This window comes from Pinus tabuliformis, chromosome 3_1 (genome assembly GCF_031772625.1).
Source record: "Pinus tabuliformis cultivar Carrire ecotype Pingquan chromosome 3_1, CPIR1, whole genome shotgun sequence".
Classification (NCBI taxonomy): Eukaryota; Viridiplantae; Streptophyta; class Pinopsida; order Pinales; family Pinaceae; genus Pinus; species Pinus tabuliformis.
In genome coordinates, this window is record NC_142301.1 from 10,206,782 (window position 1) to 10,213,275 (window position 6,494).

Genomic DNA, 6,494 nt, shown 5'->3' on the forward strand with positions numbered 1-6,494 from the left:
CTCGGAATCTTCGTTTTCTTTGGAATTTAGCCATGAAAATTTTCAACCTAAGCCAAATTATAAAAAATCCAGAGAAAATTGAGGAAGAAATATGAAAAGTCCAAAACGTTTGGAGTACGCGGATTGAGATGTAACAATTGGGTCAAGTGTGATGCGTGTTTGAAGGACCATAACGTAATTGAAAGGTCATAATGGAATGATGTGGACCTTAACAGAAAGATGGAAAAAGTCGCGAGGATTTAATGATTTTATTAAATTGGATCGTTTTAGACTTTTACAGAAGATGGACAAACTCGAGAGAATTTAATCATTTTATTAAATTTGGTTGTAACCTGCGGTGATAATATGTATCATGCACTAATCAAGATTAATATAATATAGTTTATTTTAATTTACTGTGAGTGAAAACGAGAGAAAATATTGGATAAATTATTATTTTAATATAATATAATTTATATTTTTATTATAAAGGTGGAGGTAGACCTAAATAGGGTAAAATAATTTACCCAATATATTTTCCACCCGATTTTCATCGTTATTCTCAATTTACCTAATATTTCTTCCTATTGGCACCATCATGCTCACCCTCACTCTTTATTAATAAATGTAGATTTTTTTTTTTGTTATTCATTACTAATAAAAAAATACAATTAACTGTTGTGAGAGACATAGTTTGTCCCCAGACTATTGTGTCGCTTAACACCTCTGATTATCATCTCATTCACCCTCTAGGAGGGTTTACAATACTTTAATTTAATGATCTAGATTTCTATACTTTTGGCTGGTCGACTACTGTGTGCAGGCCTGTATAATCATGCTTACATCAATATATAGAAAATTTAATTGACTATTAGTTGTTAAATTACAAGAATAATATGCCTGTATAATAATTTGCTGGAGTCGTTTTTCTGTCATATGAAGAATCTAATTTGCTACTTTCAATTTTTCTTGGCTTTATATTTGCTTCTACTCCTATTGAAACACTGAAAGGTTGTTCAATTGTGATAGAGAAGTGTAGGTTGTATTTATAATCTAACAACGAGACAGTTCCTTAATTATAATGTGTCCCAACCCTAGTGTTAATGCTCTTTTTAATAATCTGTCTGCATAATTGTTGAATTCCCTGTAAATATGTTGGAATTGAATATCCCGGAAGTGACCTCTAATTTCACCAATTCGTTGTTTCCAAACTGTAGCCAAATTTTTTAAATGGGTACTATTAAGTACCACTTATTGGGTTTTGTGAGCATGGTCAGACTATTTGAACTCAGGACGTAGCTTGAGTTGTCGCCACGAATAACCACTAGGATAGCAAATATGGGCTTTCTTTAAAAAATTGGACCATTTCTCGATTTGTGCGTGTCATCCTTGCCTAGGGGCCATGCTAATCTTCTTTGTATCATTCCAATTTTATTGATTGTCTATGAAGATATGAACTCATTCCCATTGCGCTTTGCTACTTGGATAAATATAATAATTCACCAAATATTGCCCCCAACCCCCACTTAAGGGGGGCGTGGAGTGTAGGAGAATATTGGGTAAATTATTGTTCCAATATATCTTGGTTTATTTTAATAAAAAATTGTTATGAGGGTGAGGTAGGGAAAATAATGAATAAATTATTATAATTTAACCAATATTTTCCTCACTCTCACCTCATATTAATAAATATAGATTAAGTTATATGATGATCCTCACCCACCCTCATGAGCGTGAGGGTGGGGCTCGAGGCAATGTTGGATATATTATTATCATTTACCCAAGTATAAATATCCAAAGGTCAAAGCAAAGACAATGAAAAAAAGATCGACGAGGTAATATAAGTTAAATCTATATTTATCAACCTAGATCCATTTTTAACTCTAGATCTATCAAATGTCGAGAGGAATCAAATCTCTTTTCACTCTAAAAGAGATTTGTACCTCAAGATATTTAATGCCTCTCAAGAGTTGGTAGATCTAGAGTTAAGATGGATCTAGGCTTGTTTTGAAATAAAGATGAGTTTAATAAAGACTTTTCATATGCCATTTTAATATCTAATTTTGACTATCACTTTAAAATAGATCAGATTTGTTGAAGATAATGGAGAATATCCTAGAATAGGGAGAGTTGGTTCACGTAATCTCAGGATACGAATTAGTTTCTATTTCTTAGTATGTTGTTCTAACTTCCCTAAAACCATGTTTTCTATTTAATGTGTAATGTGCATGAACAATGTAGAGCGTTCTACAGAGCCAGACTTTCCTGGTTCAGACTCTCTTTCGTAGAGCTGACTAGTGGGTTTTATTTTTATTAATACAAACATTACCATTTTTATCATGGTATCAGAGCGTCAGGGCTGAGGAACCTATACGCTGGCTGGTGGGTGGTACCAAGGGTGCATACCTTCCTTCCATAACTATCCTGGTAGATTGACTTGAGGATGGACCTAATGGAGGTGCAGTTTTGGTAACTACAGGGATATTAGGTATAGTAGTTTGAGAGATCACAGGTAGGGAAGTTGAAGATATGGAATGAGTAGGACTGGGAGGCTATAGATGTACAGACTGAGAAGACTGACTAGTCAAAGAGGTTGTTGCAACAGTTAAAGTAGAGAATTCAACAGACTGCTGAATAAAAGCTTCTTCAATAGCTTGGTCCAACACTGAAACTAGACCTTGTAATTTGTCAAATCGTTGTAAATATTTAAGATCAAGATCTGTTTCAAGGACTTGGGTTTGGGATATATATGGTTGCAGTATGTCTTTGTTTATGATAGTTTGATCTACCAAAGCCTCAGACTTTGATCTAAACAAACCTTGTTGGAAAGGTAAATAAAATTATATATCTTGTAAAGTCTCAAATTTCTCTGGGAGAGAATTAGACCTTCACAAAGGAATATTCTGAGGGAGAGAATTGAATCTAGACAGAGGACTATTACTACCTTGACTCTAGGTAAAGCTTTTCTTTCTCATCAGTTTCTCAGGCTTATTTACAATTTCAGCAGGGTTGGGATCAGGGTGAGATCTAGTGTAGATTCTTTTGGGAGGCAGGGCTATGAAAAATCATCACACAAAAATTAAAATCGGAATCAATGATAAAGTAAATATACCCAAAATAACAACCTCAGATCATGTATTTCATAATGATACAACAGTTGCTTCTTGAAATACTGATTTTAAACCAAGGAATAATAATGTTTTGGATTAAAATGTATTCTTCCCCAGTATGGTCGCCACTATGTTATCGTTCTGTATTTTTGAGGTTGAGGGAGTAAACACATTGGACAACATCAAACCACTTTTGAAACTAGGATCTAGCCCTGCCAGCTTTAGGGAGGGATCTCTCTTTATAATTTAACTTTGTTTTTTAAGTTGATTTTAGGCTAGTTATAATTATGCTTGGTTGTTTGTTTGAATTTGGTTGATTGGTTTGTTTGGTTGATCTGATCGAATTATTTACTTTCCATTGGGCTATGGAGTCAGATAATATTGGATATTTCATCAAATGTTTAAAAGAGTAATCACATGGCAAGCTAGTTACGTTTGTTGGATCTTTAAAATGAATTTTGAAATGGAGATAAGGTGTGTTTAGTAATGATCGAAAAACATTTAAGAATTTTTCAATCAGACTTCAGAAGAAAAACATACATATTGTAAAAATTGTCCAAATAAGGTGTTCAATTAATAGATCTTATTCTTCACATTTCCTATTTTACAATTATATTTTCAGATGATTATAATGTAGAGAACAACAGTCAAAACAACAATTACAATAAGAAAAACATCACCTGTAAATTGCAGGACAAGAATTCTGTGAAAGTCTTTGTAATAATGACGCTCCAGCAGCGTGGAAAAAGTACAATGCTCAATAAGAAGAATTGCAATGATCAGGAACCAACCCCCAATACTTCAAATTAATAAAGTATTTAAACTAAATTTCCAAAAGGATTACAATGAATGCCGCATTTACTGACAATCTATTATTAATTACAAAATAATTGAATTGACTAATGTGACCAAAAGAGGTGAATTTGGTGAAGTGATCTGGATGTCTGGCACTATTTTTGCGGAGAACAGTTGCTGAGTTGCCACGATTTGGGTGTTGCACTGGTGTAGCTGATATTTTCCCTTTACTCTTGAAATTCGCACAATTTATCCCACTGCTCCTCATCTGGGATGGTGATTTTTGTTGCCTTGCGGTAGATCTCATCTACCTCAGTATATCGAGAAAATGTGGGCTTTACCACGAAAATATGCTTTATCTCATGCTGAATGAAAATATCATTGCTGATAACTTCGAAAAAAGCTCTCCCTGTCATAGCACCTTTAATGTGGGAAAATTTAGCAGTGTCCCTTGCAATGTCTTTAAGCTTCCTCATATAATCTTCCCTGGTCATCAGTTTGTCATTAATTACAAATAAAGAAGGCATGCCCCTCTTTGTTAATGCCTCTATTTTGCTGAAAAACTTGTTGACTGCTATTTCCAAACTGTGACATTTTTCTTTAAGCTGCATAATCAAATTTTTCTTTGTAAGAACTTTCTTCACTTCCAAGATTGTCTCTGTCCTGTCATCTAATCCCAAATCATCCAACTCATATCTATTTTTGGAATTTAGAAACTTGGTGATGTTGTTCGTTGTGGTAGGCATATCTCGCAACTCATTGTTAATAGTGGGAATGGCCTCTGTTAGTGTCAGTATTTGCATCCTGCCATCAATGATCAAAATTGCTCTTTTCATATTCATTTTTGGTGTCCCACACAATTTTTTTTTATCATTCCACTAGGTCATGCAAAAAAATTAGTCACTGATGGTAGTCCTAGTCCAAAAACATCACTCTTCCCTAAATATGATTACTTGTTGGCATAGTTTCATATCTTGTTGACTGTACATCATCCATAAAGTTATTTTTATCATGCCATTTGTATCAGTCATGAAGTCATTATGTCATCTTGAATTTCAGTCCTTCAAGGTCTCATTAGGTCTTTTAGGGTTTTTCAAGGTTTTATTAGGTCATTAAGGTTGCCAAGGTTCCATTCCATTGCATAAGACCAGCAAGTAAAGGGTGATCAAATAACATCCTTTCACTGTGTGAAGATGATTTGTAAAGAGAAATGCTTATTTCATTATGTAATTTTATGCCTTTCAAATGTAATAATTTCACCATCCCAAGCTGTTAACTCAGTGTTCCAAAGATTCCAGACCATCAAAAGATCAATTTTTCAAAGGAAATAGTCCAGTGAAAGGGTAAAGTTTCAAAGGGTTAAGTGCATGCCAAAGGGAGTTGTGTTTTCCCAAGGGTGTCCAAATTATCATTTTCCACAAGCACTAAACCCTAATTTCCTCACCCATTGAGCTAGGGTTTTCTATGGAATCAGAGATATCTGAGTAGAGGAGGCATAAGGGAGGTCATTGCAGCAAGTATGAGGCCATTCCAACTCACACACATCATTTCTCCATCATTTTTCAATAAGTCATTCCAAGGAACAAATCATTTGCCACACAAAGGGCCAGGTTTCCTTCAAACTGTGTTTTAGACCAAATAGTGATGAATTTGGCAAAAGTGAGAGAGGTTTTTGTCCATAATAGGCCAAGGATAAAAACCCACCTTCACTTTTTACATCGGTGTCATGGTTTTAGAGAAATGTCAAAAATACAGTTGCTACAAGAGAGTTGCTACACTTCTGGAGTGACTTTGGAAAAATCACTTTTTCTTCTATCTAGAGTCTCCAAATGACTTTCTTGATGAATCAAATGATAACTAGACAAAAATATCTTTCCAATGAACTATCATGCACTCAATTTGGAGTTCAGGAAGACCTCCAAAAGTTTCCTGCAAGAGAACACTTCATTTTTGCACCCTCATTCTGCACTTTTTGACCAATCTTGGGAGAATTGACTTTTCAGGGGCTATAATTGATCATTTTCAGTGGTTGATAGGTCCATTGTGTAGCCAAGAGAAACCTTTCCAACAGCTATCATAGGATCACTTTTGACACCAGGAAGGCAGTAAAAAGCAATCTGCAAGTTGGCGTTGCGCATAGAGCAGGAGGCGTTGCACATAGAGGCCGAAGCGCTGCGCATAGGGCAATTTTGCTAGTGCAAATTTGAACGGCACTGCGCATAGAGCCGGAGCACTGTGTACCTATAGGTGGTGCTGCACATAGGGCCAACAAGTGCCAAAACATCATATCAACCATCCAGAACGTGTTTTTTGCCTTCTAGCACTTCTAAACAAGTGTAATCCTTAAGCTATCCTCCCAGCATTCAGTTCATCATTTTGAAGTTGGTTTTCTATTCAAAATTTCAAACCCTGGGTTGCTTACAAATACCTCCTCCTATCCCTTATACCCTAATTCCCTCAAACAAATCCCTCCTCCTATCCCTTATTCCCTAATCCCCAAAACAAAATCCTAAAACCCTATTTGCTAAATAGTCCCTACCAAGAAAAAATACCCTCCTTCTCACTCACATATCATATATATTTCATCCTACATCACATAAGCTCATCTCC

General features: G+C 35.2%; 1 non-coding gene across 1 annotated transcript; it reads right to left on the reverse strand.

The window, feature by feature from the left end:
* Positions 1–1,330: 1,330 nt before the first annotated feature.
* Positions 1,331–1,437, reverse strand: LOC149185512 (U6 spliceosomal RNA). The gene has a single exon (XR_016256665.1). It is a non-coding gene; the product is annotated as a U6 spliceosomal RNA (small nuclear RNA).
* Positions 1,438–6,494: the final 5,057 nt, after the last annotated feature.